This window comes from Pocillopora verrucosa, chromosome 3 (assembly GCF_036669915.1).
Source record: "Pocillopora verrucosa isolate sample1 chromosome 3, ASM3666991v2, whole genome shotgun sequence".
Lineage (NCBI taxonomy): Eukaryota > Metazoa > Cnidaria > Anthozoa > Scleractinia > Pocilloporidae > Pocillopora > Pocillopora verrucosa.
Window position 1 is genome coordinate 8,603,157 of NC_089314.1, and position 12,737 is coordinate 8,615,893.

The window sequence follows — 12,737 nt, forward strand, 5'->3', positions numbered from 1 at the left end:
GTGATACGATGATGACGATAGTGAATAACGAACAGAAACTTCGAATAAACTTCTTCATAACACGAGTACAAAAAATTTTCGAAGCTTTGATAATTATTTAAATTTAATAATGTGAATTATCATTCCTTTATGACAACAGTGGCAACTCCTTTGCTATCAGATCATTTAGAAAAATATCCAGACCACGCTGGCTGGACATCCTTCCACTCACTCTCACAGCTTACCTGGAATCGAGGTCAATACTTCCCCAGTTCCCCGGAGCACGTATTGAGAAACTTGATAAAAGATGTTCATTTGTGAGGCATTTACTAGAGTGTCGAACGGATGCTGTTTGAAATAACCGTGTGTGTGAATGTATTTTTTTCTTTCGATCTCCATAAACCCTGCCATGAGGACAGACCCCATGGCAAACAACATTCCGACGCCCATTTTCTTCAGGGGGGTGAAGTCGATGCCGAAGTAACGGAGGGATGGGTAAATAATGCGATCCACAATCGGTATAAGGATTAATAGCATGGTGATCTCGAAGAGATACAGAGAGGCCGCCGGCATTGTAAAGTGCTCGGACAGTTTGAGTTTCTTGAAAGAACCTTGAAGGAGGTAGCTTGTTTAGCCCTAGGAGGAAATGCAAGAAAAGTTGTAGACGTCACTCAAGCTCCCTTATCAGAATACCGGCAAGATCACCAAGGTTATTATAGACATTATAAGGGTAGGAAAAATAACGTTTGTGCGTGTGGCTTTCGCAGTGCCTTATCTTTGTTGTTGTTGGTACGATGGAGTTAAAAGCTTCTAATATTTGTCAACAGCCTCAAAGTTAGCACTATATATTCTACACACAGTGTACTATTGTTCATGCAGAAGGAATTTAGTGTCCCTTTGCCCTGAGGATTATACGCTAGTAAATGTGTAGCATTTTTTAACAGCATTTTAAGCGCAATTGAACCACCGAAATAGCACAATTTCACTATTCTGCGCCTCAAAGGTACAAACATTGCCCATATCAGCCCCTTATCCCCATATATTCCATATATGGTGTTGTAATGCCCTAGAAAAGTATCTGCCACCCAGCCACCGATCACAGGTGAAAAAAAAAGTGAATGTAAAACTGCATCTGAATCTGATATCTCATCAAAGTCTGCAATAGTTCAATCAAATCATCTTGTTTTACATGTTGGTAAATACACCTTACCACAAATGACAGAAAAGTACTGGGGACTAACATGAAATGCCCTATATTGGGTGGCTCACCTCCCATGTGATAAAAAAAAAGCCAGTAGGAAAATGAGACCACTTACTCTGATTTCATTTTTGACTTTCTCTCTTGCATGCCTTTTTAATTATCAGCTTGCAGCACTGAGCAGGAAAGGTAAACTAAACACAACTGACCACTACATAGAAAATCTTTGGTGAAACATCTTCATTAACCATTTAACTCCCAAATACAATAACATGTAACTTCTCCCAATAATATCCACAATTATTTTCTAGCAAACAAGTGATCTGGTGATCAGATATTGGGAGTAAATATTTAAAAAAGAAAACTAAAAAAAAAATGGCCACATTTCATTGTATCTACACAGTGAACTTGAATATTAAACTGCAGTGAAGTCAGTGCCGTCTGTTTTAAATCTTTCTGTCTGTTTAAGATCTTTCTTTTGTCTTATTCATGCAACACCTGTTTAGCAAGATGATGTAATGACAAGTTAGAGAGAAGTTATTGGTAAATCACATAGGAGGTCAAATTTACAGGTTATACCCTTTTAGATGCTATCATTTACAAATGATTGAGGAATAACTTCTCCTAAGCTTGAAATTTTAACACACTGTCGATCAAACAGGCTAGCTCACGTTATGCTAAAAAAGCAATTAATTCCAGAAGATCTGGCCCCAGTTGTTTAAAAGGCAATTATAATGCTTCTTAAATGCAAATTTCTATCAGAACCCAAAGTTGTATTTCCTCAGGGCTCTGATCTGGCTATATTTGTGCTATTTCTACAGTGAAACTCATGGCTGGCTTTACAAAGAAACGGCTTGTCCTTAAAAGAATCCTGCATATCTTTGATTGTTCAACCACAAAGTTGATTTGTTAGGACATAAGGCAATCAAGATCCTTACTTTAACATGTAAAAAAATAAAGGGGTAAGTTTCTAAAGAAACTGTGATGCTGCATCAGTGGAAGGAAATAGCAGGGCAATTAAGTGTTATCAACTAAGTTGATAACTTAAATTGACCACCTTAAAGAGTTTTAAAGCTGACATTTCAAGTGTTAGCCCTTCGTCATTTGCTCTGACAAAGGAATAACATTCAAATCATCAGCTTTGAAACTCTTAAAGGTGGCCAATTTAAGTTATAAACTCAGTTGATAATACTTAATTATTATGTAAAAAAAAAAAGTTTATTAGACAAAAAAAGTCACAGAAATCTACCTTGAAATGCAAGACTGATACTGCTGGGCAGTGGAGCCTCAAGCTTCAAGTAGTCTCTGCAGTACAGCACAAGGTTTGCCACAATACCATAAAATGTAAGACGTTCACATAGCTCTGTAAATAAAATGTACACCACCAACAAGATCCTGGTTCTTCTTCCAATGTGCTCAGGATGAGAGTCTGCTAATGCATTACTTCTGCTGGCCCCACCAAAGATAGGCTCCAGCTCTGGATCTTTCTTATTTCCCATGGCTGGCTAGTAAAAAGAGGTTTAATTTAGTAAGATAATTAAGATAAGATTAATGATTAAATTAGAGGTAAAGATCACACAGTTGCAAGAGCTTCGTCTGTAGACCACACCCTATAACTCTGCAAAATTTGACTGGTTTTCGCTCTTTTCATGAAATGGTTTGGCCTTATGAATTAATTATTTGAGCAATCGAGAGCACTTCTGATGGTTAATACCAGCACAATAATCAATGCAGGATTTGGGAGAACATGTCAGAATAGTTTGTACATCATGAGCTGGAAGCAAGTGCTTTACACATTTTTCTCATACCCTCCCAACACCAAGACTGGGTTATTATTATAGGCCAATAGAAAGTGCACTATATAGCTTTTATAAAATAAACTTCAATTTTCTATGGATTTACTAGTGCAATAAATGACAGGTTTTTGACCAATCAAGGTGCTTATAGTTTCTCAGTTATTTCGTAACAGTGGTTTAAGTCACACTGCATTTATTTAGCAAATGATGCTTCAATAAAATTATAATAAATAAAAATGAAATAATTGCAAGAAGACAATCACTTCTCTCTGTTCCAATGAGGTAACTTTGTGAATATTTTTTTTTTTTTTGGAAGACCCCTCCCTCTTACTGTGAGAGGTCATATAAGGATTACTGTTTTTTTCATTACTTAAAAAGATATCTCCATGGAATCTGAATGTTCTTAGTTTCTTTGAAGAAGGAAAAATCAAAACTTTCCCAACTAAACCTTACGGCAGGAAGGAAGGAGGGAGAGGGAGCCAGGTAAGTAATTGCAGTGAGGTCCAATTTAACTTCCAAAACCTTGCATACTGTTGCTCGATTCCTTTATTTACGCCATACTGTTTCTATTTCATGTAATTCTGAGGGTAATCCTACGTTAGGCGTTTTTTTTCCCAGGTTACGGTCGACAAGTTATGAATTTGCACACATCTTATTCCATATCAACATGTAACTTTGAGGAAAACAGTATCTTTTATTATCCTTTATCACTAAGATAAACTCGAAGTGCTCTCAAATCATCTTCTAAAGAGAAATCTTGATGAATTAAATGCATAGCCAAAAAATTAGTCACTCATGATCAGTCGACCTTTTGTTATTTCAGCAACGACTAGGACACAAAACTCACCAAAGATATGCGTTCATCCAGACAAGAAATTGTCACTCGTGCGGTAAATATATAGCTTAAGGTCAACTTCGTAGCTACGTACTAGACTTTTGATCTTTAGACGAAAGCAAATCGTATTACGCAAAGGTAAACTAGTCACGATAGTTGCGTGACCAGGATGTCACGAGACTGTTGTCTTAAATGTCACAAGATATCACGTGAACACCTTACGTCACCAAACTACAGGGTTGATAAGCGGCAAGTATGGAGAATTTTCGATGGTATCAGTTTGTAAAAAATAGATGATGAGTCAACAGGCAAGAAGATTACTCGAAAGGGTTATCATAATCTACGATCGGTGAGGAGCGGGAAAGCAAGGAGAATTTTCACTCTCCTTTACTGTCTGCCATACAATTCTTGTAATCTAGCTATTGGTTAAACTTATTATCTTTCATTATTCCCATCACTCGTCTTTTAGATTATAATTGTATTGATACTGAGAGGAGAAATCAATTCAATTCTTTTACAAGATATTACCTATGTGCGTGACGTGTTTCTCGCGTCAGTAAAATCAATGTTCCCAATCATCATAAGTTCTGGCGTGGAAGTTTTCCAATCACGATCGCTTTCTGAAGTAGTTACAAATGTTAAGTGATCTGTAAGCCAGGAAGGAACTGATTGAGGTGAGTTTATATTCTTTTCTGTTTGGTCATGGCTAATGTTTCATTTAGTTATTAAAGAATAAGAGGAGACTCAGCTCAGAGCAAAGTCCTGGAACCCCTTGGTCTACCGTATATTCCTATCTAATCCACGACTGCTGGTCATATTAATCTTAAATAAACTTTTAATAAATTTCTTTAAAAACTAGGTGGCAGATTGCATGAAAGGAGTAGAATGCTTAAGTTCTCTCATTTCTACAGCTAACAAACACAAAATTAAAATTTTTGCTATCAGATATTTTGAGTCAACCCACTGTAACATGCAAGCTTAATTACTAAAATTGTCCAGAAACTGATATAATTAACAATTATTCACCAAAATGGAGGTGAATAGAGGTGAATAAGGTGAATATCCACAATGTTCACCAACACTCAGATGAGTTATTTTTTTAGTATATGCCACAGATACCAAAAAATAATTAAAATTCTTTCAATTTACAGGAAAATGGTTGGAAATTAAACTTTTGATGTGTGATTTTGTTTCATCAGCTGCCTAGCACTTGCTATTCACTTCCACATTAACCAATCAGCGCACACAAGAAGCACTATTTTCACTTGTGGTATGTAGTAATATAAATTGTCGTATTCTTAAATGGTAAAAACTTGCCAAGAGTTGATTGATTTTTCAGCTTTTTTGTCTCCTTTTTTTTTAACATTCATTTTTTTTTCCACCACTAGCTTCCACAGATTTTGGATCTGCTTCTGCAGACTAATGCAGGTTGCTCTCTCCTGGCACTAGAATCCAAACTCCTTGAACTTTTTTAATTGATACATGGTCATAACATGTACTGGAAAAAATAGAAATTCCTATTTTTGTTAGTTCCTATCAAATGTAGTTTAATAGCCAGAAAATTTTTACATACTTTTAGATGATTCACACTTGACCTATATTCTTAAAAACTACCCACACTACATCAGTAGTGCAACCTCTTCACTTTGATTGCTGGCATTGTCTCATGACCATGCACTAAGGACTTCCTACAGGCAGGTGCACACAATAGTTTTTGCACATTTAGTAGCAAATTGACACATGTCACTCAGCCATGCACAGATGAAACACTAACAGTCAGTTCATGGGCATCCTGGTACTCCTTTACTTTGTAAGGATGACTCTTTGTATTTGTAGGAGGATGCAATTAACAGAAACAACAAGAAATTAAGTGTCATCAAACCAGCCATCATGAAGAAGAAGTACTCCATATGACCCTGATTGGGATCCTTCTCAGGGTACCAATCACTGTTGACAACAGCAACTAGAAAGTTTGCTATATAGCTTCCTATGCCAGAGGCTGATAGAAAAAGGGCCATGATCACTCCATTAAGGTTTTTAGGAGCCTGTGAATATGCAAATTCCAGACCTGCAGATACAAAGAGACAGTAGAAAAATATATCACTGTGGATTTCTACAAATTCCCCTCATGGAAATACATGGAAATTTCTCATGTAGAGAAGGCTGGGGACGTAAGACACAGGTGAGACAATTTTTTCTGAAGGTTCCTGAAGTGACTGTGAGTAACCATGTCTTACTCCTTCCATTACCCATCATATCTCCTGAAACATTTCATAAAATGGTTAATTCATAATGAAAAGAAAGAGACTAGGTTAACATTCTCGAAGGCTTAGGGCAGCAGTGTCAAAAAACCAAAACCAAAACAAAACAAAATCCCAGTGATCAATCAGAACAAAGGTCTACAAATTATCATTTGCCAGTAAGAACACTCAAAGTGACAACAAGCAAACTGCTTGAAGCATGGGTAAATGTGAATGGTTAAGTCATGATTGTTTTTATAGTTTTGCATCTGATTGTTGAGAGGATGACACAGGATGCCTGTACCAATCAGACAGAGCAAAGTTAAGTAAAACTGAAGCCATCCCAGATTACTTTCAACATCCAGTGGACAATAATATTGCTTAAAAAAACATCAATGAAATTCACTTACCAGTAATAGTTGCAAACACTTCACCAGATCCAACCAATAAGTACTGTGGTGCTTGCCAGAAAATACTGAAACATGAGGCACTGTGACTCTCATTAAAAACCGTCTGTGTGCATATGTTCCCGTGTTGCCACACTGTCCGTCGTTTTATTTCAATCAACCCAGCTACAAGCATAGAAGCTGCTGATAACACAAACCCTACACCAATGCGCCGCAAGGATGTCAACTTGATCCCGCTGCGCTCAATACGAGGATAAACTGCATGGTCCATGAGGGGAACAAGCACCAGAATAATAACTATATCAAACAATGACAAAGATGCTGCTGGCACGGAAAAGCCATCAAAATTTAGCTTCATGTATGTACCTTGAATGAGAAATGAGGTGGACATCTGAAAGAAGAGAAAAGAAAAAGTTTCAAGCTCATATTGCCTTAAGTTTCAATTTCTTCTAACAATTCACATCTTGGTTGTGATCCTCTTCTCTTCTTCTAAACACATATATATATCATGTATAACTGTTATGATTTCAAGATGACAAAGCCTTACCTGAGAAAAAACTGAAAAATAAAAGATGAAAGTAATGAAAACAGGAAGTAGTCTTAACACAGCCTTGACATCTTCAACCTGATCATCACCAAACTTTCCTCCAAATCTGCTCTTTGCTCCATCCATCCAGCCACCAGTGTTTTGTTTCCTATTTTTAATGGCATTGTGAATTATTTTTGCTGTTTCAGTTAGTTGGCTACCACCTGGTGGCTTGACCAAGTACCTATTACGACAGGTGAGAAATACAATGATTCCAAGGAACATAAAACCCACTAGGATGGCATAACCAGAGAAAATGTCTTTTTGCTGGACAGCAACCACCACAGTAAAAGCTACGAGGGCTCCAATGTTAATGAACCAATAAAAATAGTTGAAAAAGGTCTGAACAGCTCTTGGACCATCCTGTTTCAACTGATCTGCTCCAAAGGGTGACACATTGGCTTTGATTCCTCCTGCACTAAATGCTATCAACACAAGGGCCAGGATAAAGAACACCACTCTTCCTGATGCATTAAATATGCTCTTCAACAAATTATCAGAAGCTGATACTGTAGCTAGAAGCACAACTCCCACAAAATACAACAAAGAGCTTCCATATATGGTGTTATACTGACCAAGGTAAGAATCGGCTAACCACCCACCAAGTAAAGGGGTGAGAAAACATGTTCCTATGGGAAAAAAAAAAAAGAAGGAAAAAATAAATTAAATTTTAAAAGAGTTGAACAGCTCAGCTCATCAACAATCTGGTTTTTCAAACCTTTACACTACCTTTGCATCAGTTTTCAAGCTGAGCCATGCTGTTTTCTATACATTTCGATGGTATGTACATGGAGAATATGTTTAATAATCAAACGTTTTTACACTTTGCGATCATTACCTTTATTCTCATTAATTTACAACTTGCCTCATGCAAGCATGATACTGATGGGATAAATTAGATGCTTACCACTCTCATGGGTTTAAGGGGTTAACACTGTGCTACATATCATAACTTTTGCAATTTTTAATTTCTCTTGGTGGCTTGAGCCCTGGAGTAAAAGTAGTGTTGTTTTTCAGTGATTAAAACTTTTAGTTCAGCATACTTGTATTTCAAATGGCATTTAACAGGTGAATGTTCTGAGTTGTGTACCTGGCACAAGCATTGGAATGTAGGAGTTACTCGCAAGGTTTCTTATATAATGAATCCATGTAAACATAACCCATTAACTCCCAAAAGTGGTTAACATGTAACTTCTCCCTATAATATGCAAACATTATCCAGTAAACAGATTATGAGAATACTCAAACTCATCAGGTAAAAGTCTTTGTCTTGATCTAAGACCAAATTTTGTATTTAATTCACAAGAAACTATTTATAAAATAATTCAAATAGTACGCGCGCTCGGATTGGCCATAAAACCATTTTACAGGAGCGTATGTAAACACAGTTTTCGTTCCTCTTTCATTAGTTATTTTATAAAAGAAATGTAAAATGGTTTCCATGTTTACATAGCCTGATGTAAACACTTGGGAAGTTGGGAGAACACTCGATAAGCTGGAAACCACTCCATTTCGCGTCGTGGTTTCCTACGCTTATCTCGTGTTCTCCCAACCTCCCGCCTGTTTACATCAGGCTATGTAAACACGGAAACCATTTTACATTTCTTCATTATCAGCTAGAGGGGACAATGAACAATCAGATCTTCAAAGTTAAAGGATTGAGATGATTATTTTCTTTAAAACCATCTTACATGCATGATGCAACTAGAAGCAATGAGAGTCCTGTAGCTATTTGAAGTTATTTTACTAAGCAGAAACAATAAAGGGGAACAAAAAAGTACTCCATATATTTGAAACATTTCTACATTTGCCTTAACAATTGTACACAGCTGTTTCAAGACTTAGGTTGTCCAAAAAAAGGTCAAATTAAAGTGCATGTGACCATCTTGAAAAGTAATGTGAACATCCTGTAATCAATTAATTTTAATATGTCAAATGAATGTCTACATTCATCAATCTTGCTATGCCTCATCCTAAAAGTGTTATGTTCTCAGATTTCCCAGAAATCCTGCAAGGTCAAGGACTTGAAAACTACCAAAATTTACATTTGAGGTTGTTGTACTTACTTTTACACTTTTTCTAAACAGCCTTTCTTGAAACAGCTGTAGTCAATACTTAAATATACAGTATAGTTTCGTTCTTTAATGAGCATGATCCTACAAGTGATTAACATGAAACTTCTCCTTATAATATCCTCACATTATCCAGCAAATAGGTAATAAGTATACCTGTTATCTTGATCTAACACCAAATTCCTATTAATAATTTACAAGGAAACTTATAGCAGCTAGAGGGGAGAATTAACAAGAATTAAAACATAAGAATGTTAGGATAACACTACAAACAAACCTGCGAACAAAAGAGTGATTGTTGATGGCCAAGGTGACTGTAGCTTTAACACATTCTTGGAAAATAAAACTAGATTTGCAGCTGCTCCAAAGAAGGTCATGCGCTCACATAACTCTGTAACAAGAATACACACTGCATTCAGGACCCTTTGTTGTTGACTCAAGGCACTATTGGAGTCAGATGAATTGGTAGCTACACTTGTCTCCCCACCAGGTGTGGAATGTGGTTTATCTAGTTCCTTTGGAATTAAGGGAGAATTTTCATTTCCATTTGTAGTTGCTGACATGCTGCAGGATTTCTAAGCAAATTAAAAACAAATTGATTAACGGAATTAATTTGTAATTGCTGACGTGCTGCAGGATTTCTAAGAAAATTAAAAACAAGCCGTGAGAATAGGGTGGAATCCTACATTCATACGGCACCCCCCACCTTCATTCTGGTGACTAAGAGCCTTACCCATTTAAACCTTATCATCAGTATGCTTACTCTCCATCCTGTTCTCCAAACATTTCCTATGGTGCTGACAATTAAGGGGAATTTGTTTAACAATCATGGGCTTTTCCAGTTGATGACCTTTCCTATACTCTCACGACCTTAATGTTTGATTCAGCAAGTGAGATAGCAAGAAGAAATTAGATGCTGGTTATCCCCCTAGGTCTGGAGGGGTTAAGAGACCAGGCTGTATTTGGTACCAGTCTTAATTGCTTCAATCTCATCAGTGCGCAATAGGAAGTTGTGAAATGAATATTTTTCGTAATAAGAATGAATTTTTTACGGACTAGCCCTGCTTCTAATTCAGCTAATTGAATACCCATCGCGTTTAATTTTTGCTTATCTTCGGAAGTAGCTATTGTCGTGAGCAATTTGAAAGCTAGATTCAATGAGTGATTCGTATCACTGCACAGGAAGTGTACAACCATTTGCACTTTGAGCGTTTATTTTCAGCTCTGGTAGAGCATTATTGTACATTACTGTCTGTCCGGCTGCTATCACATTACATAATTATTCAGATTTCTTCGAGAAGTTGAAATCTCCTTTAAACCTCTGTGGAAAGGTTGAATTGTTGTACATACGTGCATTGATAGATTTCTACATCGCTAAAATTTAGCTATGTGATTGTCAATTACAGAAACAAGGTCATATATGGACTGATTTTCCGTTTCGACGCCTAAAATAATGAGGCTGATTAACAAAGGCATTTGATTCGCTTTGGTCGCTGGACAATTTTCTACTGATACAGCTTGCAAGACACCGACAAATTTGTAGATTTTTCATGACATCTCATCTATGACCTTTGACGTAATAAAGAAACGAATGGGAAATTTTCCTTCTGGGTGGGCATTAAATGGAAGTCAAAAAACTTTGCTGGGTTCGGCTTTTTAAAGGTTGCGTTTTCCATTTCTGCTCCCGCTTCCTGCGGCTCCAGTCCCCTGTTCTCCCGGGCGCTCGCTCCCCTGTACCCCTCCACCAAGGGACTTGTCAGAAATTAGCAGGGGGGGAGGGGGGTGAGAATTTTAAATTTGGGTTCGGAAATTAAGTGACCCATCCCTGCAATGGGAGTGAAATTTGCTAACCCTCCCCTTGAGCTTGGTCTAAAATATCATGACCCTCCCCCTCTTGTATAAATGATAAAATCTAGTTCTTGCAATACACTAGGGTGCGTCAGTATTATGAAAACTCAAAATATATTTCTAATCTGTTCTTTGTCATGCTACATACATACATTTTCGATGACAGCATTAAGAGTCCGACTGATCACTCGACTCTCCTATTTCTCCCAATACAAAGTCTTCATCACTAGAACAAGTGGGTAATGCCTCATCCCCTTCATCTACCTCACATTCATCATGATCATCCACCTCTTCCAAATAAAGAACTTCCTTTTTCTTCTGTGGGTGAACCTCTACATGATCACGGGCATATATTTGCATGACCCTCCCCCTTTTAACTGCCCATTTTTCATGACCCCTCCCTTTTCTGAGGCTCAAAAAGTTGTGACCCCCCCTCTGTTTCCACCCCCCCTCCCCCCCTACTAATTTCTGACAAGTCCCTAATGTAGAACAAACACTTTGGGGAGACTAAAAGATTTGATCCGGTAAATTGGCCGCAAAAAAGCTGACAAGGGATAACTATTTATATTTACGCCTTTACTTCGGCTTAAAACTTCATAGTACATTAACGACAAAAGTGTTAAAGATGGAGTCATTTTTAAAGACAGTTTATTTCATAACAAACGGGTAGGTTCCTCGGTCCCCCCGACATAAGCGGTATTATCCAATCACAATCAGTTGTACTATACTTCGTGCGACCACGTATGTAAGATTTTACCCCAGTAAAGATTTTACGCCAGTAACTAATGGCGTAATTTCTTCCAGTCGGTAGTGTTTATATTTAATATCTTACGCCAGTAACTAGCAGCGTAATTCCTTCCAGTGATGTAAATATGTAAGATTTTACGCCAGTAACTAACGGCGTAATTTCTTCCAGTCGGTTATATATATAATGTAAATTTTACGCGAGTAATATAATTTGATTATAAATTAATTTATTATAATTAATCTACCGACTGAGATAGTGGCGTAAAATCTTACAGTATATAGACTGTGTTAGTCCCATATTACGCCGTTATATCTATTCCCACAGTCAAACTCTACTCGAAATGGTAAACACAATTGAGAATTCAAACATAGAGTCTATTCGAATTAGAAAGTGCAACTGAACACAGTTGAAAATCCATCTTACTAAGAATGAACAAGAATGTTCAGTATTTTGAGGAGGCAGGGGAGACAGAGTCAGTATAGTATTTTGAGCGCAAGCATTTTTGGTTGTTAACATTTGAACAAAGTGCACGTACTCGGAAATCGCTGAACACGACATGATTTTAAAGATTAATAAAGGAAAGCAAACCTAGAAATAAAGTACATTGCTCTCCTTACGAACTTTGGTACTTACCGGGAAATAAAGGGCACAATCACACCTGAGAATGTTTTGCAGAAGATCGCTTGCAAGCCAAACTGAGTTAATGCTGAACACAAAGCAAACCGAACAATCTTTGCTCAACAACAAATCGGTAATATATAAAAAAAATGAAAACTGAAACAGGAAAACCAGGGGTAGAGGCAACATATCATGTTAGCAATGTACTATAAATAATTCTTCTGGGTTGAAAGCTGAATAATGAATATTGAATAACGGGTTTAAGTTAAAAATAAATAATGAATAATTGGGTTTCGAAACCTCGGGAATAATGAATCGCGTTGTCGATGCCAATGGAATAATAAATACCACTTTCTTATTCAGTTGTCTTAGTTATGTATTTTTGTATTTTCTGATATATCTTCAGAAGC

The 12,737-nt window shown here is 37.0% G+C and overlaps 1 long non-coding RNA gene and 1 pseudogene across 1 annotated transcript; one reads left to right on the forward strand and one right to left on the reverse strand.

Moving 5' to 3' along the window:
- Positions 1-4,050: 4,050 nt before the first annotated feature.
- On the forward strand, positions 4,051-7,325 carry LOC136279745 (uncharacterized). Its single transcript, XR_010716965.1, has 4 exons — positions 4,051-4,482; positions 5,008-5,078; positions 5,645-5,990; positions 7,191-7,325. It is a non-coding gene; the product is annotated as an uncharacterized lncRNA (long non-coding RNA).
- LOC136276939 (solute carrier family 15 member 4-like) lies at positions 4,493-12,525 on the reverse strand (annotated as a pseudogene).
- Between the last annotated feature and the right edge of the window lie 212 nt (positions 12,526-12,737).